The sequence below is a fragment of the Corvus moneduloides genome, chromosome 9, assembly GCF_009650955.1.
Source record: "Corvus moneduloides isolate bCorMon1 chromosome 9, bCorMon1.pri, whole genome shotgun sequence".
NCBI lineage: Eukaryota > Metazoa > Chordata > Aves > Passeriformes > Corvidae > Corvus > Corvus moneduloides.
Genome location: NC_045484.1, coordinates 17,516,954 through 17,544,426, shown reverse-complemented (window position 1 = coordinate 17,544,426; position 27,473 = coordinate 17,516,954). Strand labels below are relative to the sequence as shown.

At 42.4% G+C, this 27,473-nt stretch overlaps 1 long non-coding RNA gene across 3 annotated transcripts; it reads left to right on the top strand.

The window, feature by feature from the left end:
• The first annotated feature begins 299 nt into the window (after window positions 1–299).
• On the top strand, window positions 300–27,473 carry LOC116448100. Of its 3 annotated transcripts, XR_004241806.1 has the most exons (6): window positions 300–8,196; window positions 14,160–14,205; window positions 14,448–14,540; window positions 15,331–18,747; window positions 21,579–21,675; window positions 24,861–27,473. It is a non-coding gene; the product is annotated as an uncharacterized LOC116448100 (long non-coding RNA). The 3 variants fall into 3 exon arrangements; XR_004241805.1 differs by lacking the exon at window positions 300–8,196 and having other exon boundaries at window positions 8,205–14,205; XR_004241807.1 differs by lacking the exons at window positions 300–8,196; window positions 14,448–14,540 and having other exon boundaries at window positions 8,213–14,205; window positions 18,611–18,747.

Here is a 27,473-nt window from a genome sequence, read left to right as displayed (position 1 = left end):
AGTCTGTGGACTTATTATATGGAAAGAAAATTGCAGTTGCAATATTCTGGGAGTTTGTGGACTTAATCTTTTTTGGGAGGCCTTGAAAGGGAGCCAGTGTCTCTCCATCCCGAGTCAGTCATTTCCTATCCAAGTAAACTGAACTGAGATCATCTAGATTCTGGTCTTCGTTTCTAATGAGCTTTCACAGTAAAACAGGAAATAATAATCTTGAAAGGGGAAAAAATGGTCAAAAATCACTCAGAGAACATTTAAAGGTTTGTTCTGAACAAGCAGGGCTAAGAAAAAGGCCTGAGAAAAGTGTGTCCTGGGATCACTCACAGTTAAAGCGCTGATTAATTAAGCAGAGGGTCATTCTTCAGAAAGACTCAAGGGCAGTTTTGGCCCTGCGGCTGTAATTTGGACACTTCTGGAGTTCTAGATACACTGAGCTATTCTGTGCGGGGCCTGTGAATATGTGCATTCTTCTGGCTGAACAATGGCATCTTTATTCAAATGGGAGCCACTAAGTAAGTGGCTGTCTCCTAATATGGGTGGTATTTCTTCCTACTCTGCCTCAATCTCTGCTGCTTTCCCGTGGCCTTATCAGTGCTTTGTAGCACAACTTACAAAATGAAATCTATTCAGAATACTAAAAGCCCCCCTGCTTTTATAGACACAGGAAAAAAACCCCAAACGCTTACATATCCTCCAATTCTATGGCAGGGTGTTTACTTTTTTAAATGCAATTCTGCTTATCTGACGCTGGTTTGGAAATTAATAAAATGGTGCCTGGCTTTTATTGTTTTGACTATGGGAAGGAAATTAATCCACAACTATTACAAGTGTTTGATCCAAACAAGCAGAGATAAAACTACAGTTTCAAGAAACGTCGTTCCCTGTTTGTCAGGTATCCTAGTGCTCCTGACATGTCTGATTTATTCCTCCCTTGTTTAGCAGCAACACTGTCCAGGTAGGTGATGCTCATTCATCTTGCTTTGTGTAGGTATTTCTTCAGGGTGGCTTTATTTATTATGCCTTAACTACTGTTCCTTCTTATTCACTAGGTTTAGCTCTGCCAGAGGTTAGAAAAGAGGTTGTTTGTCTGAAGAGACAAGGGTGTGGTGAAAATACTCTGTGCCAGCCAAGTGAACCAAAACACTATCTGAATTAATAAGCAGGCTGGAAAATAAAATTTAACTGACAGAAGATCTGGACCCCACTTGTGCTGAGAGACAGAGACAAAAAGAGTCACAGGAATTGCCATGTACAGCTGGGGGTAGGTCTGGAGAGGGGGACTGTGTCCCTCAAATCCTCTCAGTAGTTCACAGCAGAGGAGCAGGAGTTATCGCATTATTGCTTGGGGAAAGTTAATGTCAATGTTTATGCAATATTAGTTGGTACTGTTAATAGTTAATTTGGTGACAGCAGGCTTGCTGTGAAACTACTGCAGAAATCTGTGACTTCCCTTATCATGGGAACTGGGCTGTGGAACCACTCACAGACCAGACCTCTCCCGAAGCTCACTGAAACTAACCAATGGCTGCTGGAGTTGCAGGGATTGGGGTGGTGGGACAGACAAGTTACTTGTTTCTACCAAAAAGCAGAGCCCAGGCATCTTTAGCTGTGTGTGCCTCCAGAAATTGTGCTTCCTGAAATACTTCTGAACATCCTAGACGTGTATAACCAGCAAAAGTCACCGTACAGAATGCTGGTTTGGTGTTTCATATAGTTGCAGTGTAATATAAAATACACCATCCCTAGAGTGGAGACCATCTTTGTCCTCCTCTGTGAGAGTCCACCTGTGTGAGTGGGCAGTCACTATCCTTCTTCCCAGAGGCTTTTGCTCCACTCCACCATCCCATGAGTGCTAGGCAGACCGGCAGCCACACTGGTGGTGCCAGGGCAGCCTGAGAGCTGTGGCCCTTGGTGGAGGCACGACTCCTCACAAACCACGTGGCTACCATCTAAAGCTCTCCGAAACATCTGGCAGTCTTTGGGATGGCGACAAAATGGGAGGGAAAATGACTGCCATCGTTCCTAAATTCTGGCTGTTCAGTCTGCCTGACCTGCTAAGCAGTGCATACCGTGGGAGAGGGCACTGAGTGGATGTGTCTCCCCATGCAGGCATGGGGAAGAAAGCCATGAGCAGAGCCTTGAAGGAGTCCAGAGAACAGAAGTTTTGCATTAGCCATGAGCCAGAGGCAGTTACTCATATTTACACAGTACTGGGCTCTGGGGAAATTCAGATGCAGGCCTGAAATACACGGTTTGGCAAAAGACTTTTGTTACTGTCACATGTCTGACCTCTGAAAAATAATATTAATTCAAAAGTTAAATGTGTTCAGCTGACAGTGATAGAGTATTTGTGTTAAGGAGGAGATTTTTCAAAGGCATAAAATCAACTTAGTGATGTGTTACAATTTCTTCCTTGACGTCCTACAGAAGGCCTGAATGCACCAGGTTTGGGGGACTTTCAGCTGCCACGAGGCACTCATTGCACCGAGGGGTGTGGTTGTGGGCTCCCACCAAAAGGGCTGCATTTCCAAAGGTGGTTCTGAAGATTCATTATCTTTCTGGACACTTTAAATACAATTATTCAGGATATTATTTTTCCTTGCTTAGTTTCCAAGCAGGCAGTTAGACTGAGCAACCACAAACCTAGATCTTGTAACCAGCTTTGATGTGAGAGAGCAGCATTGCCATAATTCTGGAGATACCTCTTTCTTTTTTGAACTATATTGGCAGCCCATGATACCAGAATGTCAAAATGACATTCACTCTATATTACACAGAGTGTATAAAAATTTGTGTTTACATTTTGTCTCCTTTGCCCTTTTCAATTTTGCTTTGTTTTCATATAGTTTTGTAACTTAAGCGGTACATATTTGGAGATTTTGTTTTTCCTTTCCTCATCTAGCTCTATGGCTTGTTCTGGCTGAAGTGTTCTTACATGATTTGATTTTACAAGAAATATAGGTTAACACACATGTATGTGATTTTTCCTTAGTGAACCAATCTGTCTGGAGCACTGGGGGAAAATATATATTAAAGTTTGCTTTCATGCTATTTACAGACTATATTGCTGGCTCTACAAATGATGCAAAATATTAGGAACTGCAACAATAAGGCTTGGGCTAGTTAGCAGGGAGCATAGATATATGGTGGAGCAAACACTCAGAGTAATACTGTCATCAGAAATAGAATGTACTGTAACCAGGGGAGATAAGCATGAGTAGGCAAAACTGACTATGCTTAGAGCCAACATGCAACAGCAGCTACAAATCACACACTGCTGAGTGACACCTGAAAAATTGAAGCTGATTCTTCTATCAGAAAGAGCTCTTCCTGCTCTAAGTAGGGTGTGAGGCAGGAGCAGATCATGGGGACTGCCAAAGTATGCCAAAATGCATCTGTACCAACAGCACAGAGCAGCTGTTACACTAGCTAGGAGGGGAGGCCAGGCTGTGCTCAGCCTCTGGAGACCTGCCACTTGGTCCTTGTGCTGGTGGCAAGTGGCCCTCTGATAATGGAGTATTTAAGGAAGTGTCACAGAGCCAAGTGGATTGAGAGCAGGGAATCATCGTGGAGGAGTTTGGTAGCCTTTTCCATGCAAAGAAATGCCGCAGGACTTTGGTATTTCCAAGCAGGAGAGCAGTGATGAAAAGAGCCAAGAGTTGTTGCTGAGGTAGAGAAGCAAACCTTGTTTAACAGAGGGTGCATTGCAGTGGGATCAGCAATGTGGAGTCAGTGCTCCAAGTGCCGCATACTAGGACTTACTTAAAGAGGCTATTGTAAAAGTCTTCGAGCCGGTTAATTACCAGTTTTTGTTATGTCAGGAACTCCTTGAGTTAAAGCAGAAAGAAACTATTCATGAATATGTTCCAGTTCTGTAGTTTAATGGGACAAATTAAAAAAAAAAAAAAAAGAAAGAAAGAGAGAATGAAACTGATAAAATGATTTAGTTCATGGAACGATTGAAAACCCTTACAAAAAAAGCTGAAATTACATATTGTGCCCTATCTACTCTTGCATAAGCCATTGAAATTGCTGGAGACTTAGCTGGACTAATCGTCCATTGCAGTTATGCATGAGCCTTAGGGAGTGCACAGGGTGCATATAGGCCAAAGCACCAGCCTATGAAAGAGAGAGAAATTATCCAACAGCATTTTTAAAAATGTAGATGTCCAGGTATGAAAAGCTAAGAGGCTTGGCTTGCATTTAAAAAGTATTGAGAGCTAGTGAGGAAATTAATTTAATTTATTCACCAAGTGGACTTGAAGAGGTGTGAAAAAAGGACTGAAGTTGGCCAGGTTGGATGGCTCTTTGAGCAACCTGCTCTCATGGAAGCCGTCCCTGCTCCTTGCAGAGAGGTTGGAACTAGATGATGTTTAAGGTCCCTTCCAATCCAAATCATTCTGTGCTGTCTATGAATGCATTCTAGCATTGATGCTAGGCAAGAGAAAACTCTCAGTGGAAAACAAAAATCTATGGAGGAAATTAATGTAGACTCATTCCCTTCCTGCTCACATGAGTTTTTCCCTCTGCACCTCCCTGTTTGCTGTGAAATTACTGATGGACCATGGTTATTGCAAGCAGATTCAGGCCTAGAAGTTCCATCTGATCAGAACAAAAGTAATATTGCATGCTGCATATTGAATTGAACTGCAGATATTGGAGTAACTGACCATTTAGAGCCTGTCTATAGAATACTATCAGTATTCTTCAGACATCTACTTTGCTCCTTCAGAACACCCTGAAAATCACCAACACATCTACTGGATTGAGTTTTAAAAACAACTCAGAAACAGATGATAGTTTTTGGCTCTGCTGGCTAGAAAAGTACTGTTGCCGAGGGGGTGCTTCTTGCATGTGTCTGAGTACCTCCAAAATGACCTGTCATGCATATATGTGTCTTGGTTTCTCTTGTTGCAAAGAGGGTTTGTTAGGAATTCAGCCTACCTCTTGAAAGAAGAAATGAGTCCAGCATACCAGAATACCCATCTTCCTAATTCTTACCATTCCACAACTGAGACCTCAGACCTGCTCATGTATTATGAAGCATCTTGGAGGAAGCTTTTATGATTTTGTGCCTATAAATGCAGTAATCTCTCAGGATATGGAGACAGTGCAGAGGATATTGAACACAATTTGTTAGATTATTTTCTCTTTGTATTACTTGTATTTTTTCATCCATGGTAAACTTCTCTGTGCTTGGCTTTTCAGAAGTCCCCAAGTCCTACACCAAACTCTTTAGGTAATGATACTACTGTAATGTAGGGCTGACCATACTGTAGAGGTTATCAGCCTTTCAGTGGTGCTCTCTTCCCAGGGCTGATTTCCCATTTGGCATGCTGCTCCTCACTTCTCCCTGCTCCCCTCCCCTGCCCAAGGGCTTTGCTCTGGGTGTAAGAGCTCCTCTGATGCATGCTGAACTTCCAAGGTTCAAGACATGAGGCTCTTGCCATGTTGTTTTTAAAGGGCTAATTTGGTTTTACTAATATATTTTCAATGTTTGGGGTTAGCAGAGCTTGTAAGAACACATCAGACCTGTCAGGTTTACATGTCCACTCGCCACCTCCACCCCCTTACATATATTTTTAAGTAGCTAATTAGGAGGTAATGCCAGTGGAATGAAATACTGTCACAAGATAATGCTCTCACACCACCATAGAAATGGTAAGTAGAAATGCTTATTTTCAAAGGGAAGAAACACTGATCATGTGCCTAATCCTATATTCTTAAACAAGTAAAATTCCTGTAGAGCCTGAGGTGACAACATCCCATTACTGTAGTAGTATTTCTGGATACCAAACGGCCGTAAGTGATGCAGTCATTTTCTCCGAATGATACTGGTGCAGCACTGGAACAGATGTTTCCTGTACCTTTATTAGTCTGTTGTATCTTCTAACTTGGAGGACAAATTTCGCATGTGCTTCATTGCACCAGCTTAGATGATTTTTTTTTTTAAAGATGTGCTTTAGGAAGCAGCAAACTATGGTTTGGATGAAGTTATGCTTATTTTCAATTTACTGACAGTTCATAATGGTGATGCACAAGTCTCGGTTGCTACTGCAGGCTCCCTTTGGTACACTAAGGATCCTCTCTATTTAAGTCAAAGATGGCCTTCCCTCTGTCTTTCCGGAATTTTGGATTCGAGGTTTGTCTTAAGTTCACCTTTCAGGAGTAAACCACCTTACCTTTGCAGTGGGGTGAGGGACTACTCACAGGTAACAGGTACAAGTGCATTAGCTCTTCTGGCCTAACTGCTCCTGCTCCCCAGTAATAGAATTGAGACAATGTGGGGCAGCGTTACCTTTCACTCAGGCTCATCCTTGTGTTTGTATTCCCACCAGCAGTGCTGCTGGGGGCTACACTGTGCAAATTCTTCCCCAGATCACCTGCCAGGGAGCCTCTCTCTGCTACGAGGCATCAGTAATGGGATGGCTATGTTCACCTTTACTGCCTCCCCCCAGGGAAGCCTTCTTTCTACTGCAGCTCTGGACTCACTTTAGATGCAGGGCTGTCTTACAGACAGGTGAATACTGCAGTGGAAATTGGAGGCAGCTACAGAGCTGCTTTCACAGAAAGCCTGACAATGAAAGCATTGAGGTTTATCCTGATCAGAATTAAATTGCACAAGTTCTCAGTGTTTCTCCATGGAAGGTGGCCATTGGTTTTCAGAAATTACTGCTCTTTGCACTATTAATGAAGCTTCATCTTTCCATTGGATCATCTCTTAACCTGCTGTAATTGTTCTGATTTTTATTTTTTACCTTGTTCACCAGTTCATGTCTAAATAGAAGAAGATGTTTATATTGCATACATTCAGCTTTAATTGGCCCTTAAAAGAAGGTGTTGATTAGAATCTTCTCAACATCAACAGCTCACTCGCACAACATTCTCTAATTACTGTTTATTAATTTAGTTCAAGTGGCATAGTTGAAAGCCCTGCTCAGATGGGAGAAGTAAATTGTCACTGGTATTGAATATGTAAATTATGTGCCATGTAAGTTTCCATAAAGAATGTTTAAAGTTAAATGTTACCCACATAAAGCCTTCCAGTTTCATCTAAGCCAGCCATATGACAGCTTTGCAAAAAGTGTCATGAAAATTTACCAGCCCTGGCAAAAAAAGTACTTGCCTATCCTTTACTTTTTCTCTATTAACATAATCATGATGATAATAATAATTTATTTGGCCATCAAAAAAAAAAAAAAAAAAGTAATCATTCATTCTGGCTGGCTGGAGATTTGCAAAGCTGCCAATTGAATCTGAATTACATGTTGCTACAGTATAGACATTCAGCAGCCTGGATTTCTTGCCCTAGTGCAGTAACACTCCCTTCTCTTTAATTAGCTTATAAAGTCAGAATTTCTTTAACAAAGTACTCATTAAACATTGCCTTGTTACATTACTTTAAATGCAATTAAAAGTTTTAAGAGTGTTGTGGAGTTTGTGTGCCATTGTCAGCATCCGTGTCACTCACTATCGGTTTCCACCCACTCACACAGATCAGAGGCCTCCTGTTAAACATAGATGGCACTTCATAGCGTTTCTATATAGACTAGGCATAAACAATATCCTGATGACCTGACTGCATCTTATATTTCTGGGAATAAGAGAGGAATGGAGGGGAGGGCATTCTAGAGGAAGGAGGAGCTCAGAGTATTCATTGTCCTTCCACCTCTGCAGTTCTCTCTCTGTGGCCCTTTGCGTGGGAGTAGCTGCACATTGCTGGTAAGTTTGCTGCTTCCAAGTCTTCCCAGACCAAGCTGCATGGGAATACCACATAGTTATTCTATTATGCATCTGAAACAAGAGAGACCAGACATTGCTTTAAAAGAGAATGAAAAATATCCAATGCTTGAATGCTGCTTGGGCCTTCACCCAGTCCTCACACTCTCGCTGGCTGCTGTTATCATGAATGGCACCAATCAGTTCCAGGAAATCTCTACAACAAGCATTATGTCATATATGGTTACATCATTCCCTCTAACCTCTAGAGCTTCCTGTTGACATCTTTGGAGCTCTTCTACTACCAAATGGTATTAGAAGAAATGCCAAGCTGTATTTTTATCCATTTCTGTCTGCCAAAAGGAATTCAAATGTTTCCCTTTTGCAGGTTTCACCTGCTGGGTCTCATCTTTGCTCCTTAAAACGAGCAAACCTTAGTGGGCCTGCTCAGGGTCTCTGCAGATGTTTCCATAAAGGATGGTAAGTGCATGTGAGGGGTTCTTGAGACAGAAGGGGATAATGCCTCTGCAGAATGTATTTATTCTTAATGTCTACCAAATTGCTAATCCAGCCTGTCAGTTGTGTAACCTCTGTTAGAAATTCCATTCCAGGAAGCTGTTTCTCTGTTTCATTCTTGATTCTTTCCTAGTAGATGCTGCTTCCTAGTGTGGGCTATGTTTCACCCTCTCATTGATTTCAAGCATTGTGCTGCTTGGCACATGGAGAAAGATGGCCCTTTCTCCTTGCAGGGCCATCTCCAAAGGTAGGAGCCATTTCTCTCTTGGAACAGACAGTGACACCCCATCAGCTTCTCCTTGCAACCCCGACTTATCCAGCTGCTTAGCTGAAAAAAGCAGGGCTCAAAGTCTTTCCAGATCTAATGTGCAAGATTTTTCCTTCTCTAAAACCGCTATGCTCCTTGGTTTGGGTCTTTTTTATTCTTATTTGTCTAGTTTATACCTTCCTTTCATTCTAAGAGTTTTATTTTTGTGGCTGTTTCTGTGTTTGTTCACTGCTGCAGTAGGTATCAACAACATGATTAAATTCCAGCTCTGACTGTTGCAACATAAGCGTTCTGCCTTCATTATCTGCAGTGCCTAAAACTATTTGATCTCTAATAAGTTCACCTGCAAGTGTGCCTCATTTGCATGATGAGGCTAACTGGTGCAGCCTGGGTGCATATTGGTCTGTGATTTCAGTTTCTCTTCGATCAGATGCATCAAACAGAAGGAACTATTAGAATTGCCAGCAAATGTATTTTTTTGTGTTAATCATGCCAGAATGCTAGGAGTCCCAGGCAGCCTTACCACGCTGGAGAAATCCAATGATAAAAGGCATGGAAGTGCTTCTGATGTCAGATCACATACAAAACAGGGCTATGCTGGGGATAGTTGGTCTGGTTTGATAGCACACAGTGTTAAGATCACACCCAGCATGTGAGCAGGTTATTCAGTAGCCTCCTTTGGTGAGCTGCACATCCCACTGCCCCAAGCCCTTGAGAGAGCTGTGCCACCCAGCAAGGAGCTCTCCCCTGGCCCATCAGTCTCACAGCTGGAGGTGTCCTTCAGCCTCTCTGAGGGTCTCTGCCTGACTGTCCCCAACTCACATTCATCCTTGCTGGTCCTGCACTTAGACCCAGATGATGTTTATTTGGCAGTAATACCAAGGGTTTTACTGCCCAAAGTGTGTAGGAGGAGAAAACGTGTTTTCTTACACCAAGCTTTTAGGAACCTGAACCTTTCTTTGTGTCTGAAACAGAAGCAGCAGACTTGAAAGCTAAATGGAAGAAGAGAACAGCAGCTCAGTGATTGTGAGATTCGCAGCAATAGTGCTGAAAATGTGTCAAGTTGCCTATTTCCTTTCTAGATCAAGCACAGGATAGGCCTGTGTGTTTTACTGTGTTCAGCATGACTTTAAGAAATGTGATTTGCCCCATTGCAGCATCCCTTCTCTAATTTCAGAATTCAGCTTCCTACATTGCAGTTTCATTTGAGACAACTTTTAATTGAGCTGAATGATCTCTGAGAACATCAAAATGTCTCTCATTGATCCGAATGAGTCCTAGACTGAGTTTGCATTTCATACACAAAACCAACTGTTTTCTTTCGCTCTTGGGCTCACACAGAAAATAAAAAACTAAACCAAGCAGGACCAAACAAAAGAATTCTGAGGAGCTTATCAGCAGTATTTGCTTTGTACAGAACACTAATTTTTCCCTAGCACATACTTCCAAGAATTTTTTTAAATGTCATTCATACATCATCTGCCCCAACAGACAATAGTTGTTCCAGAGAAGCTGTTGCTCTCTATTAGGTCAATGATCAGTGAACTAAACATTTTCTACTTAGGCCTTCATATGATAAAAGCCTAAGAGCTTTGAAGGAGCCATTACAGACTATTGCCTAGAAGAAATATCCATTTGAAAATTCAGCAATTATGTACTTCTATAATAGCGTGTAAAAGGAGCTCTGGACCCATTATGGGTTATTGAGTAAATAATGTATTTTTAAAAGTGTCTAAGTAATTTATATGATAGCCTGTATTGGCAGCAAAGAGTGATTGTAGACTAAACATTCTGTCTTTCTTTCTTTTTAAAAATCTCATTTAAATCCCTAAATAGCAATTAAAGAAAGAAATCCCTGATGCAGTTTCAGTATTTCTATAGTAGTCGATAGCTAATGGCTCTGACTTTGCTGCACTGAGGCTGCCATTTTGTGCTGAGACAGTTTTCTCTGGTCTGACTTACTTTTTTTGTCTTGATTGGATAAGACAGGAGGGCTTCATTATCAAATATAATATAGAAGTGTCCAGAGGCCTCCTGGAGGTCAGATTCACAGTCATCAGACCTACACATAACCAGGAACAGCCACTAGCTGGAAGAGCCACGAGCCCAGAGAGAGAAGACAGCGAGCTGTCAGTCCCTATTTTGGGGAAAAAATGAGTCTTGGAGAGAGGAAATATGTTGTCTGAGATCATGCTGGGAACAAAGAACCTTTGCCTCCGAAGTTCAAGTTTCGTTTCCCCACTTTATATGTGGCCCTTGAATGGAGAGGCACAGGCTGAGCTTCTCGTTGCTGTGCATCCTGAGTGCTAATGCAAACTGCTCCTCTATCAGGTGACCTCAATAGTCTTGCTTCAGACCACTGCACTCAGCCCTTTCAGGCACAGATCCTGGTCAAAGAAGACAGGAAAATAATGCAGTTCAAAAACTTTACATTGCAGCAACAATGCGCTATGAAACATGCAGGAAAACAAACTTGTTTTCCTCTTGTAAGTGTGGAGTAAGTTTCCTTAGTCCTCCAATTTATTTATAATACTGCTTCCTGCCGTAGCAGGGGTAGTCACTTCTTTAATACTTTTCTGACAAAAATTGAAAGAAGAAGTTGAAACAGTTGTTTTTTTAAGAAACACCAGTACTTGAGCTGCTCTGAATTTTGGACATTATCTTAAGATCCCCAAATACCTATTAGACCAAGCAGCCTTCAGTGCCCCAGGGACAGTACTGGATTTCTGTACTACCTGTACATTACAATATTGCTATGGGCCTGACTTGAGGCAACAAAAGTAAAACAATTTTCTGCCTATGGTGATGCTCTTTTTGATGGTACATCATCTGGCATAAATTTGAGACAAAGTCACTTAATTTGGTGTTCTGGAACCTGTAGGTCCATACCTGTGTTGTAACTCATTTTGTACATGAAACACCTTAACAGCCAGCAGGAAGCAAGCATCTGTTTTCCATGACTGCCAGGGGTTCTGATGTCCCTCTTTAGAGGCTGTGTAGTGCCTGCTCCTTCATATGTGTGTTCAGAGCATGTAGTGTGCTTCCCATAGCTAGCTACGCTCTTCAGTCATACCTCAAGAACATCACCTTTAGACCTGAATTTGAATACATCTGTTTAATTTCTCATTGTTTAAGAAAAGTGGTTCTGATGCAATGAATAAAAGTGTGGTGTTTTAGCTGCCTTCTCGGAGATGTCGAGATAGGTCTCTGTAGCGAGGCTGCTGGCATGTGAGAGTTTGTTTTTCATGTGTTTGGAAAGACACAAAGAAGAAAAGAAATGCAAGGGTACCAATGAGCACATAGCTCAGAGGACAAAAAAGAAAGGGAGTGACTTAATGTAGGAATGGTCAGGTAGAAGGGAGAAAGGTGAAGTAAAAAATGGTGAAGGACTGGTAGCAGAGACAGAAATAAATGAAGAAACAAGGTGAAAGGCGTAAATACTTTTAAGTTGTATTTGAGCAAAACAGGTAACGCCTAAAAAAGCAATCGGTCTCTCTCGTGGTTAGACTGTATTTGTCACTTAGGAAAGGAGAGTTATCTGTTGGGATAATTGACTGGAGTGATGATGAAGTACCTATCACTGGAGCATTTCTATGATAGAGAAGTCAAAAATCTGGGGAATGCTGACAGGTATTGGATGAACCCTTCCAGTTCTATTTTCTATGACCTCAGCATCCCATAATGTATGAGTGGGAGAAGTATCTCAGTTGTGTGATAATGGAAAACATGTTTCTGACCTGGTCACCTCCTCACTGAAATTCTCTATGATCTCAAACAGTAAACAAGGCACATATTTGGAAATGAAGTCTATGAGGAAAATTAATATAGAGGGAGAAAAAAGGAAAAGGAACCAGTTGATCTGCAGACAACATTTTCTTCTGACCTATGGACACAATGACACAACCCTTGCAATTTCTTCTTCATACTGAACAGCCCCATTCTGCAACAAATACCTAGTCTGGCTTAGATACAAACCCAAAACCCTCGCAACTTGAGTTAAAGGATCCCGGGGTCTTTCTTCCAAGAGCAGAGTTATTAATTGATCTACTGTGCTTCAACTCTAAATAATCCTGTTTTCCCATTCAAGGAAAATTTCTCGTAATTTCAACCAAAATCACAATGAAGTGATCTGGGATTATTCTACACTGGTGATTATTTCTATGCAAGCCACCAGTTACCATCACAGTATAAAACAAAGTGCAAAACAGGCTTTTAAAAGTAAAGTCTGGAGAGGCATCACATTGAGATGAAACAAACTCATTCTCCCACCATGTGGAGTTTCTCAGAGCTTGCCAATATGACCTAGCAAAGCCAAGTATGCCAATATCAGTGGTCCTCCCTTGGAGGCAGGAGACTTGGATTGCTTCAGTACATATACACATATACTGTATAAGAAGGCACAGCCTTTAAAGTGACCACTCTTTCCCCATGCAAATCTGCCCTCTGTTCTGTTTTTTTACACTATAGGCCACTGAGTACAATGCTGGTAACTGGAGGAAACTGCTTTTTTTTTTCCTTACAGTACTTTAGAGACATTAGATTCATTATTTGAGGGTGTGTATGAGATTCCTGAAGTAGAATTTATGTCTGCTATGCTGTGAGATCTTTGGTATGATATTGACTCACTCATTGGCATCTGAGAGAGGTTTGGGGAATTCAGCAAGTTTTCAGCAATCCAGTTTGAGAGATTAAACAGAATTATAGCTTGCTCAGATTTGTCCTAATTTTTATTAGATTTTCACCATTTCTAATTGCATAAACATATGCAGCCAATTATGCAGGTGGGGACTGGGATGATGTACAAGGACATTCAGGCTCCATAGGCAGCTGATTGGTGGACAAAGTAATAGGGCACTTGGAAAGACTGGTATTTTTTTCAGACCATTCCAGGGTAAAATCTTGTCCCCATTTAAACTGAAGCAATCAAGAGAGGAAAGATTTTAGCTGTAGATTCTGTTGGAACTGGAGAAAGAGATGAGAGGAACCATCTGATGCAGAAAATATCCAGGATGAAGGTGGTTGTTTTGGGCAAGATTCATTACTTATTTGTCTTGGACACAGGAAAAATAATGTTTCAAGACCATAGAACTAGCCTGATAAATATGGTGATATCAGAAGGTTTTTGATCAGGGCTAAGCACAAGACAAGCAATGGTTAACAATTTCAGGTAATAGCAGGGCAAATGAGAAGTCATTTTGTGTGAACATTGTAATTGTTAGCAAATGCCAAGCTGTAATGTGGTCAGCAATATTTTATATTTTGTTTTAGAAAATAAATCTTTTTTTCTATGGATAGGAGAGCTCTTGGGCCCCAAGTTAAAGTACGATATGTGTATGGTAAAATGACACCAGCTGAGGTACTGGCCTAGCTGTTTATGTGAGTAGTTTCACATGAAATAATATTGCTGTCTGTATTTGTTAAGGGAATGCTGCTGTTGACTTATTTTCTACAATCAAAACAGAAAGAGGGGTAGGAGGGAAAAGTCTATACTCAGGTTTTTGCTCTGCAGTGTTCTTTATCTCTGATATGGCATCTGCACTATGAAATTCACCCTGAATCAATGGACACGCAGATGTCTTCACTTCCAGCAGGGAGGACACAACTCTCAGGCTGAGTAAGGCCATTTGGAGAGGTTTACTAAAATCTCCATGGGTTACAGACACAAGACTTTTCTCTCACGCTGGTCTGGAATGAGCTCTTGATGGGTAAGTAAAATTTCACTTTTTTTTCTTTTGAAAGTAGAATAAACCAAAGAAGTTGGTCACATATTTGGACCTGGACTTCCCAGAAAAGGTTTGCAAAGTCCTCTAAAGAGTCAAAATGTTTAGTAAACAGATCATGGAATATTTTCTAGCAAAAAAAAAAAAAAAAGAATACAAGAGGGATTTAATAATGTTGGGATGTAGTTTTCTGTTAATGACTTTATTTTCTTCTTCCTTCTGTTTAGGCAGTAACATGCGAACTCTGACCACATCACTGGTGTGAAATTGCTGATTAACCTTTTGACTCTGACAATTGGGACTTCTCTCAACACCAACTGGTAATGCAAAAGACCATTAGTAGTTAATATTGGGACATCCCAGCTCCAGATGTCAAAAGGTTAATGAAAAATCAAGTATCTTGCTTTTACTGGGGAACTTGGAAACCTTCCCCCAAAAACAGTTCATTTTTTCTGATAAATAAGCCAGACTGCTTGAGCTGAGAAAGACGGGTGTTTTGCTAATGTGTACAGCTGTTAATTGAAAAATATTTGGGTATGCATGTTCTTCTGGATGTAGATAAAAGAGAGGTTTGTTGGCGAACTTAGCTGGTCTTGAACACCCCTTTGTTCAAATACACTACTTAATAATAATGCTTTGTTCTTTCTGTAACAGCCATGGAGGAATTTTGAGTGGAATACTCATTTTCTTTAAGTCATATCTGCCAGTAATCATTCCTGGCTTAAGACCAGCTGCCATTTATGTGTTTTATGAAAATATAACAGTTTTACACTCAAAACTATTTTCTTTTTAGGTAAAAGCTTCAGCAGAAGCTGGTTCCTCATATCTACCATAAATGCTATTTGTCACAGATTTTGGTCTTTAAAACAGAAAGATAATGTTAAAACATTTTGATTACCCTTTCCTTACTGCTATCATTCGCAACCCATCTTTTCTAATTATGGTATTAGGACATTTACATAACCGGGAAAAGGGTCCTTTAACTACATTTCTATTATGTTTGGCACTTCTGTGAAAGGATATTATATTCATGTGCATTAGAGATTGCTTATAAAAGATCAAGACAATAATAGCAGATCAGACGATAAAGGTTCCCTTTTCTCCTCCCAGACAGGCTGTCTCTGACAGAAGAATACAGTTCATCAAAAGTGTCTGCAGGTTGTCAAACTCAGTGAGATTTGGGGACACTCGGAGGCTGTCATGGCCAACAAGAAGATTTTCTGTAGGGTTCTGCCATCATTCACCCTCAGGAAATAATCACTCACTACATTCTGCATGCTCTCATGATAGAGCTCTATTTGAGAGAAAAGAGCCATTTTATCAAAGGACAATATATCCCTTCTCTTGGTCCATGTAGCTTCCATTATCAGACCATAATAAATCATATTTATGTTCTCAGTTAATAAGACTGATTACAATGCAGGTTACAGGCATGGGAAAAGAAAATCAGGTGAAAAGATGTTTTAATGAAAATATGATAAGCAAACAGCTTCTTGTGAACATTTCAGGCTGTTATTTGTAATGATCACAGGCAATTTTTGATACATCTTCTTTAGCAATGGTTTAAGCTGCATAAATTGGCTTGCCACTTTATACGTTGAAATAGGAAGAATCCCAGTGTCCTTCTTATGTTGTCTAGAATCATTATATACATTATAAGCATAAAATGAGTTTAATGTATGTGCTTTGAAAAGAAGGGGAAAACAGAAAATCGGGGAAGGATGATTTTAATGCTGCTCAGAATGATTTTGAAATTTTCTACTCATCTTTGTTACTAACGGTGCATTTTCCATGAAATTTAGGAATGATATGTACTGCTTTCATCTCCTTAAAATTAATATACTGTGCTCTCTGTTTTTCTCAATTTCTTCAAAGGTCTTCTTAGAGCACTGTGCAAAGAGACAGAGAGAAATTGTCCCCTCAAAGTATAAGCATATCTGCTATTAATGCTGAGGGGAGTTAAGTGTCTGCTTCAACAGGAGAATATACCCCAGTGTCCTGAAGGGCACCCTGTTAAAATGGTGCAAGAATGTTTAACTCTGGCACATGTGATGCATTCAAGGGCAAACTTCCATAGAATTTTTTAAGTGATTAAGGCAGTTTTTTATTAGGGTAAACATTCTGATATGATTTCAGCATATAAGTACATGGAGGGAAGTGGCTGATGGATTGTCTTGCTCTCATCTTGTGAAAAGTCTTATTTTGCTATTATGTTCAGCATCATACTTTCAAGATGAAGTTAGAAATTTAAGGAATAATTTCCTCTTGCTGATATATAATTTTGACCAGGTCTCTGAAATTCTACAGCACTTGTAGAATGGTGGTGACAAAGACTCCTTGGAGCTGTGTGCCTGCAGAACCTATTCTGCTCTCTGGTACTTCCCTAAAATCACTCTTAAACAAATTTTAAAGCTTTGTATTTGGCCTGGCCCTGGAGAATGGCCATAAAATTACCTTAAGCCTTTTAGGACACTTCAAAAGAGCAGTGCCCATGTAAGAAACAGCAAACTGCTCTTCAAAGACAATATCTTGATATGACAACAGACGTAGATAATGTACTTCATGATGGAACTGTTTGATACAGAGAAAAACATGTTGTAACTGCCTTCACCGTGAAAGGGGCTTAAAAATGCTGCCTGCCAACTCCACAAAAACCAGAGCTGCGATTTCGGTTAAAGGCCAGTGGATTGTATTTTTCATGTCAGTTTTCACTAACCTCAAACATCACTGTTATGACAGACTGTCATCCAACCAAACCAGCACTCTGGTGCCATTCAAGCAAGCAGGAAGAAAGCAAACATGAAGGAAACTTAAAAGTCCAAGTAGTAATTGGGGAGTGCATGTGAGTGAACTACTTTTGTGTAACAATACTGATTACTGAAAATGAAACACTTAAAAGAAAATAAACAAAAAGGAGTGCTTTCTGAGCCAGTGGTGGTTTTTTGGCTGGCAATTTCTCTTTGTTCTGTTTCATGACACCAGGCTCAATGGTTGAAGGGGTGTTCTGGGCCAGATGTCAATCACAATGTCTGACATAAACAAAAATAGCTAAAAAGGCACGCCAGCATCTTCCTTTTGTTTTCCCATTAGCTCCATTTTTCTTTTCATAGGCTGACAAAAAATTACTGCCTCCAAGTGAATTCAGTAATGTCACTATATATCTAATATCTAGGAGACCTTTTGTTTTAGTTTTACTGGGCTTAACCACAAAAGGCACTTGACATTGACAAAGAATCTGTCAAACATACAATGATCAGTGCAATGAAACCTCTCATGACAGAAGGGCACTATTCTGTCTCCCCCTTGCCTCCAGCAGCAGCCTGTCTGAGCAAAATATGCTGGAGCACATGTAGCAGCTGAACCATTACAGAGCAGGCCAGAAGCTGAGATGTGTCTTGTTTAAATTGTCATAGCATATTAGTATAATTAAAACTGCCAAAAGAGTAGAAAAGATAGATGGAAATGTTACATTACTTGTTTCTAGAGATTAACCTCCAGCCAGAACTGAAACAGAGAGGCACGTTCTGGATTTCTTAGAGCTCTGATATGGTAGGAAACCAGCCCAAGAGTACATCTCTCAAAGTGTGAGACATGAAGTCATAGTTCCTATATTTACACAAAAAAAGCAGAAATAGTGTTTCAGACAGACACTGTTTCCTCTGTGATTACAGCTCCTGTTGTGGCTGTGCTCTGCAGAGCAGTTGTATCATCTCTCAGCTAATTCCTTTTCACTCCCCTCTGCTTTTGTGCCCACAAGGTCTTGACACCTCTTGGGCTTGCTAATGAGCCCATATCACCGCTCTCCACCCTGTCCCCATAGGTGGGCTTGGCTGGTGCTCCAGGTGCCAGCCCAGTAGCAGTACACAGTGTCCCATGGTCCAGGCTCTGGGTCTCAGCAATGCCCAGAAGCAATGGTCAGGAATTCATCCTGCACAGGTTTCATCCTTTGGACATGTTCGTCCCTGGGGAAGAGAAACAAATGCCTACTGGAGGCAGGCACAGATAGACCAGCCCTGAGACTGCTCTTGACTCCAGCTCCCTTGTGCACAAGAGAACCAGAAAGGGAAGGCTTAGATTGCTTTGCCTAAGCTGTTTCTGCTTCTCATCGCAAGGGAAGATGTTTGAACAATGGCTTCAATTTAAAATCTGACCTTTCAAATGCCAAGCTTCATGCTTGTTTCTGCGTTGAATGTATGGATAAAACATACGGCTTTCTGAAACTGACCCTGAAAATTATGTTCTCTTCATCAATGAGATGTTTTTCTTCCCATGCTTTGTTACCTCTCATAACGATTCAGGACAAACTAGTTATGATCCAAATTAATAATTATGCCCTGAGTTATATCCGGTGGTGAGAAAATGATTTAAAACCTTCTGTGTATTTGTTCAGTTGTACATGTTGGAACTCAATTTATCCAGAAGCTGGGGAGGACCTGAACTGGCTCCAGCAGTTCTGAAAGAGAGAAGAAGCAGCACAAGTGTCCTCTAACAAAAATGGTACATTCAAGGAGAAGCTTCAGGAATCAGGTAGGTCTCATGTTCATTTCTTCTAGGATTAATGAACTTCACAGCTTTGCCACATTTTCTGATTTGCTTTAAGTAGAGAGATGTTAAATGTGAGCCTTAAGTTTTAGGTTCCTCCATATTTCCTGTATTTCCCAAATTCAAATCTTGGTTAATGACTTCTCCATATAGGGTTTCTCTTCAGTTTCTGCCAGGACCTGTAGATGTGCATAACTAGTAAAAAATATGTTATCTGCATTTAGTGTTGGCTTTTGGAACCCTCACCGCCAAGTCACCTCTCCACTGAATCTCACCTCACATGCATTTCTGTGTAGTGCCAGGAGAAGAATGGAAAATAGCCATGAAGTAAAAGCAGATTCTGCTCCCATTAAAGGCAATGAAAACTGTGGTTTTAGTTGTACTTACTCGTAATAGCGGAGAAAAATGAAGTGGAAACAAGCACAACAAAACACCTCTGCCAGCCATCTACAAGCTAACCAAGGCTTCCACTAATGAGGTGCTCTGGCATTTTAAGAAAGACAGGTTCTTCCAGAAATGGAAAAATATATGCTGAGTTTTTCCTTCAGCTCTGAAAGGCTAGTGAAAGAATAACAAATTGTACTTCAAAAAAGGAATGACAGTCAAACTTAATGCTGCCTGTCCCATTAAATACCTACATATCCCCATACAGTTTCTTGTCAATTAAATGCTTTTACATATATGTTTGGCAGCTTGTTAAATATTGATACTTATATACCTCACCTAATTATTGACTGTATTTACAGGGTCACCTAAATGACCATAAAATTTTTGAGAAAGTTAATCATATCAAATCACAATAATGGAGTAATTTTCAGGTCAAATTTTCTAGAAGACTCTATACTATAGACGATCACATAGTCTATTAAACAGAACAGTACAGTTTGTGGAAAAGATAATAGTCCAGATCATGAGATAGCGCCAGATTTCACATTATGATTTCCAGATGTCTTTGTGAGCTCAATGCATAGAGCATTGGTTCAAGTCTAATCTGCATGGCAGAAATGCAAGTTGTTCCAATTTTCTCCTCACTGGGGCTGTGTGGAAAAGCAGGAGGACATTGTGCTGCTGCTTTGGAGAGAGGAGTTTACCTGAAGGACAGGGGAAAGTCGCACCTAGCAGTGTCCACATCCTCATCTGGCTGCAGAAAGCTGGCAAATCTGCTTGTGACCTTCATCTTCCCACCTCAGCAGCCCTTTTTTCTGCACGCTTTTCTCCACACGGACAGAACTGGCCTCCCTATCTGTCCCTGGTCCTAACCACTGGAAGCATCAACATTCTCTTTTGTTTAGAATGCTGAAAAGGTCTGAATTACAGCAGCCTGTCACAGCTGTCAGGCTTCTGTGACAACCTGGTTGTATTATTCTAAGCAGTGTGCGTTGATTCACTGGAGACAGAGAGAGAGGGTGGACTTTGCCAAACTGAAGCATCATATACTCACTCAGAAGCTCCTGGAGTGAGTGTCTCTGCAACCATCAGGCAGCTTCCCAGCTGTTTCCAGGGTGCAGCTTTGGAAACAAAGTTCCCCTAAGGTCCACTGTAAAACAATGTATTGCATCAGTTTCCTGAATCAGGGACTAGGTGAAGTCACAGTATATCGGTGGCAGCCTGGGGGATTTCAGCACTTTGCAGGGTAGCCCAGTATCCTCCTGTGCCCAGAGGGGCCACAGATGTCCAGGAGTTTCTGGTGGGTCATATGTAACTATAAACATGAAATAGTATTTCCTCTGTTACATTCCTGCTGGAGAGCACTTTACTGGTACAGGTAGGTGGGCTAGATAACAGTGCAAGGATCTGCTAGGACATTTGCTTTTCAATTCCAGCACTGTTAGGCTGGGAAGTGAAAAAGAGCTCTGCAAACAGAACAGGTGTCTGACATGACAGTGCAACGGGAAAAAAAGCTCAAGGTACTTTTTCTCCATGGAAATCTGTACAAAAAATTGTCAGTTTGGGGCTTCATGAATTTCTCCCTGGAGTCAAACATTCAGTGTGAATTTACAAAGGAGTGTGAGCAAGGAGTATTTTGCCTCCTTCAATCCTGTGCACAAAACCTCCCAGGGTTTCAATGAAGATTTTAGCATCTCTTGCAGTCTTCAAATGTTATGCTGTGCAAGGATGTGCTTATACATAATTTTGTAATTGAAATGGCATGTTTACTGTTCTATTTCATGCTTGATTGTGTTTTTTAAACACCTTTACTCATGCTGTTAGAAGTGGGATTATAATTAAAATGTCCTGTTGAACACCTTGTTCAGTTCAATGAAGGCATAATAGAAGTATAAATACTTGTTCTTGTTGACTCTGTGATGTCAGCACAACAAATGCAGTAAATGTCATAAAACAAATCTCTCTTTCGCCAAAGCATCTGTCAGAAGGGAAGGGAAAACAGAATCTGTGACTGGGCAAAGAGGGGCCCTCTCCTTTGGAAAAAGGAAATACTTAGAGGTGTTATCTGTGACATAGATGTGTTAACTAATGCATGGAATGATTGATTGATTTAGCCAGTTATGAGGCAAAAAAAAATCAGAGGGGAATTTGTTCCTCTACTCACAGTCCCTTGGCCTAAAGACTAAGCAGCACTTTCTCCTACACTTGCCATTAGGAAATGCCAAGTCTGCCTGTGAAGTATTAAGGAGCGACTTATACTTCTTAATATTCCTGTTTCCTTAAAATATATACAGATACGCAGACTTCAAGTCTTTATGGTGGAGCGGAACTATAACACAACGTCCAAATGTTTCTAAGTCACAGTCCAGTGGCTTCAGAACTTCTGCATAGCAATAATGGTTTCATTTTCTTTGTGTTTTCTCTTGTAGTCTAAGCTACCACCAATGATGTGATGTCTAAACCTTTCTGGCAGGCACTTGTTCAGTCTTAAGGAGCTTTAAATTACTTCACAGCTTGAAATTCCATGTAAGTAGGGATGTTCCAATATTTAGCCTAACTGATGCTTTCTTGGGCAATTTACTTGGATACCTTGGCTCAGTTTCCTCCTCTGAAAAAGGGGGAGAACAATGTCTGTGTTCCTTGTGCTCTTTGATGTAATAATAGTTTTACTATACTAAATACTAGGCTCTACACTGCACAAACGCCATGAGGTTTTAGGTTTGTGTCCTTTCACTGGCTGAAAGAGGGCTCTCAAAACCAATCCCAGGATGTGCAGTATTTCTGTGCCGGAGCAGGACTTGCCAGTCAGTAGCTGCCTATAGGAAAAGCCCGGGTGATCTTTATGAAGCAGGCAAATAAGCAGACCCAAAGGGTGTGGAATTGCCTTCTGTGCCCAGTTTCATTTCCAGCTACTTCAAGCTCAACAGAAGTTGGATAGGCAGATGGTTCACAGGAATTAGTCTTTAGAATGAAAGCAGTGAGGAAGCGACAAAGTAGTTTTTTTTCCCTGGGATGAGAGAGGCAGGTGGGTACATAGGGCAGTCCAATCCAGACCAGAGAAAGATTCAGCAGCAGCAGGGATAACGCTACAGAACACAGAACGTGCAGGACAAAATGGACAAGAATGTTGTCAAGTGGGGTTGCAACAAAACTTGGTGTATTTCTTTGCATGTCTCATTATATGTTCAGGTGCAGCTCTACACACCCACACATGCTGCATTTATTTCAGTGTGTGATCATATAAATACCTGCAGGTGTGAAGGTGCAATACTGAAGAGATACCCATGCTGAGGCATGAATATGGAGTTCCACATCTGTATTGGCTGCCTTGTTCACACAATAAACTAGTGCAGTCAGTGGGTTCTATTTCTACCTCCTGTATGCACTTCAGAATTAAAACCAAAGAAAAGTCCATCCTGGTAACTACATTTAACAGGATGTCATGACATAGAACGAAAGTATGTGTATGGGACAGTCATCATTACCTCACTGTGCGGCACATGTATACACAAAATTAGGAAGAAACTAATTTCAGATAAAAATGCCCACATCAGTTAAATGTATAGTAATAAATCCATGAAGTTGGAATTTAATGTGTCTTTTGGGACAACTAAAACTTCAGCTGGGCTTCATTGCAGTGGCTGGTTTCTCTCTTCTGGCACACACAGAGATGGCTCCTTGTCCATAATACTGTCAGATAGTCCATAATACATGGGGTGAAAATTGTGGCTGCTGCAAAACCACAGTTCTGAATTCACTGACTTGCTCACATGTAAAAAAGTCTCAGCAGTGGCATTACACTTACGCAGCTAGTTTCATTAAACAATAGCATGATGCTAACTACTTGACTACAAACGCCCTCCTTTCAGTGTCAAAAATGTAAAACAGCTAAGGGATATAAACTGGGGGCAACCTTTTGCATGTAATTGCTGCCTGCAGAGACTCAAGGTTGTCAAAGTTTCTTACCTTTTATAAGGCCTTTAGTGATAACTTTTGTTTCCCGAAGAGAAAAATAAACCTACCAAAGTTCCTTTGAACATTCCAGCAGCCTTTCATAGTGTTAGCTGTGAAAGTAATGGTGTCACATTCCTAATAAGGATGTATAGAAACTGTGTTTTAGGAGTCCCTGCTGCTTTCTTTGTGGAAACTATCTCAGATGCTTTGGGATTATTTGGCAGTAACTTCTTTTTGCACCATAATTTCACAGAGATCTTCTCTGTTATCTTCTCTTCAGCATCTCCCTTTGAAGATCTAGGGAGAAAATGTGGCGCTTGAGCATTCAGTGAAACCTGGTTTGCATTTCCATCTAGCTAAAGTCAGGGCTGTCCTGTGACAGAAAATGTGAAGGGACCGCAGTGCCCAAAATTCAGCAAAAATTTTACAGTGTTGTCCAAGCAAAGGAATAATGAGAATATGGTCAATTGAAATTTCATAAGAAGCAAAGGAGAAAAGAAAGCACAAATTTTTTTCAGGTCTGAATGTCATTACTTTGCCCAGAGGGACCCCGGCTGCCATCCATGGCTCACAATAGCGAATGTACTCTGTGCAGTGACAGGCGAAGGGACCACAAGTGGCTGGAGCAGTGGTAGAAATAACACTGTGCTAATGAAGAGTTTCGTCCAGGCAAATTTAACTCCCTCAGAATTAGCCTGGGTATCTCTCCATGACACATTTGTTTTAGAGTCACAGCATGTTGCAATTATTAGGCTCTGGCAGGCTCCTATGTAGGAACTGTGTCCAAGAGCCTTTATTTCATCTGCTCCAATTGGGAAGAGCGTGGCAGTTTCTTTTGGTTGAGACTTTGCTGTAACGATCTGAGCTTTAGTCACTGTGAGACTGGCCCTCTGCAAAGCATTCACTTGGTGTTACAACCAGAGACAACTGCGCTCCAAAAGTGGGTGCAGACTGTGTCTACTTATTAAGTAAAGGGGCATGTGGAGAGCCCATTACTCAGTAATTGGTGCTCGCTGCCAGTTAGCATTCAGCAGGACTTCCAGGATTTGTATAGACCTTACAGCCCAGAATGGCCTGGCATTGTTCTTGCCTTATTTGCTGCCACTATAGTCAGCTGGTGGCTCTCTGCTTTGCAGAGCTACCAAAACCAGCTTGATCGGACTGAAAGGCACCTGGAAGTACAGGATGTCCCCAAGGAATTCCTCCAGAGGGACATGCAGGTCTGAGAGACTTTGTGGCTTAGGTTGTATTCCAGTTTTGTGAGCTTGCAGGTTTCTTCCCCTGCCATGGAAAAGGGAAATGATGACTGGGACTTGTGGTAGATGATACAAATGCCTGCCTGATTGTGTAAAACCTTAAATAGCTTTTTAAAGATGAGGCCCTCAAAGTGTCATGTGAGTCTTTAGATGAGACAAACTGCACTTTGGTACAGGGAGTCTGGAGAGACAGTGTGGGAAGTTTTTACAGAAAAGACTACATAGACATTTGACAAAAACACAGCTCTGTGGGGTATGTGCCACTTGCAGCTTTGCCATGGGGAAACCCGTTCTCCGTGTCCCAGCTACTGCTGTTGCTCCCAAGGAAGCGGCTTGGTAATTCAGACAGGTGTCCACAGCCCCCAGACTGGCGGGCTCAAGCAGCCCACTCTGCTGCCCAGGAGCAGGTGGGCTCCAGGTATGCAAGGGGAAGAAAGGGGCTCTTCTCATATGCCTATTCCCTGCAACATTGTTTTTATTTATTTATTTATTTATTTACAGCATTAGGCAGCATTAGCCCCAGAGGCTGACAAGGCGGTTGAATGTACGCAGACAAGCTGCTCTCCCCGGGCAGGAGGGCTCTGCCAACGCCTGTGAAGTGAAAACCTGTCTGCACCGCAGGTGAGAAAGCAAATAACGCAGGGTGCGGCCACAGGAGTAGCGCCCGCCAGCGGGACTGCCGCAGCCACGTCCGCTGCCCCCAGCGACGGCGGCCCGGAGCGCCTAGGCCGGCGTAGAGCCCCGGGGCCGGGCAGAGCTCATGGCGGCCATCGCGGCGCCCGGGCGGGCGGCGGCCCCGCCATCACCTCCCCCGCGCCAGGCGGCGGCGCGCGCCGTTCGCCGCAGCGTCCGCCAGGTGGCGCCCTTGATCGCCGAGTGGCGTGAGGGCGGGCGGGGCCGAGAAAGGCATGGCGCCCACCCCCCTGCCCGCCCTGCGATTTCGGAAGCATTATAACGAAAGTGTTTTCAGCTTATTATTATGCATGAGTAAAAATTCCATGAATGTGTAACATTTTCGCCTGTATTTCCCTCTTTTATAACATCATTTAAATTCCTCATTAATAATTCAGCAACATTCTGGATTTAATCACTTTTCTCATCCCCGCGGTCTCTATCCGAGGCACCGCTCTTCTCCCCACCTGAAGGTGACATGGAGGCAGGGCTGGGGCCAGGGGCATCCGCCCCAGAGCCCTGTCTGGCTGCAGGGTATTTCCTTCATCAGTTAAAAATCCAAAGTTTACCAAACTTAAGGCTTGAGTAGGTCACTATTAGTGAAAATTTAATTTTTTTTTTTTTAATCTGAGTTTAGTTACGGTGGTATTTGTTTGATAGCTTGTTACTGTAAATAAGAGAGATAAAAGGAGCCCTTCACTCGAGCAGCTTCGGAGTTGTGAAATATGTACCTAATTAAAACTATTGGTGTAAGAGGCTAATAAAGTACATGTGCCTACTAGATGTCTTATTCTAATGAATTTCAGCTAACTTACTCTGAGCGATGTATTTTGGTGTTGGTAGTAAGAGCTGAATAATTATGGAATTTATCATGAGGTGCTCCTGAAGGACCACGGGGGTCTGGGAGGGTAAGGGGAGGGAAGGGCCCCCAGCCACGGGTGGGTGCAGGAGGAGCGCAGCCCAGGCTTCCCCCAAGCACAGGGACTGGCAGGACCCAGCCGGCGACCCCCAGGGTGGCCATGGAGCCCCGGGCCAGGCCCCGCGGGCTGCAGCTGTGCAGGCTGGGGCAGCCCGGAGGGGCGGCATGAGGCGGTGCGTTCGGGTTGGGTGCGGAGGTGAGAGCGCTCCCACTGCCCCTGGGCGCTCCTCCCCAGCCAGGCTCCGCACCCTCTGCTTTCCCCCTTGTTTTCGCCTGGCAAGGGTGAGGAGCGGGCCACAGCATGCGCTCCTCAGGCTCCCAAACCCAGTGCAGATGGGTTGTCTAAAGCATTTCAGATGGAGTTTTGGTCTTGTGCCAGCAGCTAATCAAAGTCTTAATTCTGGAGAATAAAAAGGCCGGGCTTTCCAAGCTTCCTCCAGCTGGTTACTGCCGGGGATGTGGACGGCCGGCACTGCTGAACACCCTTTTGCTGTGGGTGCTCCCAGCGCCATGGGCGGGGTGGTGGGGCTGGATGCAGGGCTGGCACAGCTCTCACCCTGCGCAGCCAGGCTGGGCTTGGGGTCAGTTACCTGGCTCAGCTGAAAGGGCCAGCTTTGTACAGGCCTGTGGACAGACACCCTCAAATCCATCCCAGTCTGACCTGTAGTGAAGTCAGACACTTAAAAAAGACGAGAACCCCTGCCTGAGACCTGAGCCTTGCCCTTTGGAGCAGTACAGCCTTGTCAGGAGAAAGCATATGTACTGAGAGAAGCTGGATAATAATAAAGGGGCTGGTTAAACAGAGAAAGAGCCCTCAGACTAGCACATATTTTTATTGCTTTTTTTGCAACAGAGCAGTGAAAACATCCCAAGGCAAAATGTCTATTGTAGGCTTTCGTGTAGTCCCCAATAACAACTATTTAAATGCTTGCACGTGTACGTGTCCTGTCGGCATCCCCCGTTTAGCAGCACGGCGGGCGGCCGGTGGGGCTGCTGCACTGGGCTCTCCCATCTTAACCTGGGGCCCAGAAAATCTGCGGGGCCCCAACCACGCCGTGCCTCGTCCCACGTGAGGCTGGAGGGCTTTGTGTACTGCCGAGCCATCTGGGCTCTGCTGTCTGTCCCAGAGTCAGATCTGATGAGTTCAAATGACTCTCTGCAAGTGTGTGGTAGCTGCAGCTGTTGAAAGTGCTCCGGCAGTTTCTGATCTGCACATGAATTTGGAGTTTTTTTACAAGTGCTGCATCGGCAGTTTTTCTGCAGAATGAAATTTTCACTATTGCTAGTATCAGCTGGAGAGACGGGTGGAACTTGTTATCTTCCTTGCAAAACCTACCTTTTCACAGGGAAGAGATCGTTTTTCATGGTTGAACAATCTGTTAATGGGGTAGATTGAGAATAAGATCGGGAAGAACTAGTCTGTTTCTGTCTTTGTCCCTGACTTACTGTTTGACCTTTGTAAAGTCTCTTAGTCATTCTGGAAACCTGGTTTCTCTATCTTAAAAAAAAAAAAAAAAAAAAAA